Source organism: Lontra canadensis, unplaced genomic scaffold (assembly GCF_010015895.1).
Source record: "Lontra canadensis isolate GAN:19392208 unplaced genomic scaffold, GSC_riverotter_1.0 scaffold77, whole genome shotgun sequence".
NCBI lineage: Eukaryota > Metazoa > Chordata > Mammalia > Carnivora > Mustelidae > Lontra > Lontra canadensis.
In genome coordinates this window covers 3,439,896-3,440,699 of record NW_022631071.1, presented here as the reverse complement: position 1 = coordinate 3,440,699, position 804 = coordinate 3,439,896, and positions in this window count along the sequence as shown.

The following is an 804-nucleotide window of genomic DNA, read 5'->3' as shown; positions in this document are numbered from 1 at the left end:
GTAAATTTTACTATTAGGTGATGGGGTGTGGACCCATTCTTATTGATTTTGAGGGGGGTTCTCTGAACCTCCTGGATTTTGATGCTTGTTCCCTTTCCATATTAGGGAAATTCTCTCCAATAATTCTCTCCAATATACCTTCTGCTCCCCTCTCTCTTTCTTCTTCTTCTGGAATCCCAATTATTCTAATGTTGTTTCATCTTATGGTGTCACTTTTCTCTCGAATTCTTCCCTCGTGGTCCAGTAGCTGTTTGTCCCTCTTTTGCTCAGCTTCTTTACTCTCTGTTATTTGGTCTTCTATATCACTAATTCTTTCTTCTGCCTCATTTATCCTAGCAGTGAGAGTCTCCATTTTTTATTGCACCTCATTAATAGCTTTTTTGATTTCAACTTGGTTAGATTTTAGTTCTTTTATTTCTCCAGAAAGGGCTTTTATATCTCCCGAGAGGGTTTCTCTAATATCTTCCATGCCTTTTTCGAGCCCGGCTAGATCCTTGAGAATTGTCATTCTGAACTCTAGATCTGACATATTACCAATGTCTGTATTGATCAGGTCCCTAGCCTTTGGTACTGCCTCTTGTTCTTTTTTTTTTGTGGTGAATTTTTCCGCCTTGTCATTTTGTCCAGATAAGAGTATATGAAGGAGCAAGTAAAATAATAAAAGGGTGGCAAAGAACCCAGGAAAATATGCTTTAACCAAATCAGAAGAGATCCCAAATCATGAGTAGGGAGAAAGGGGATATAAAGAGGTTCAGAAAAAAAAAAAAAAGAAACAAACAAAGAAAATGAATAAAGAAAAAAAAT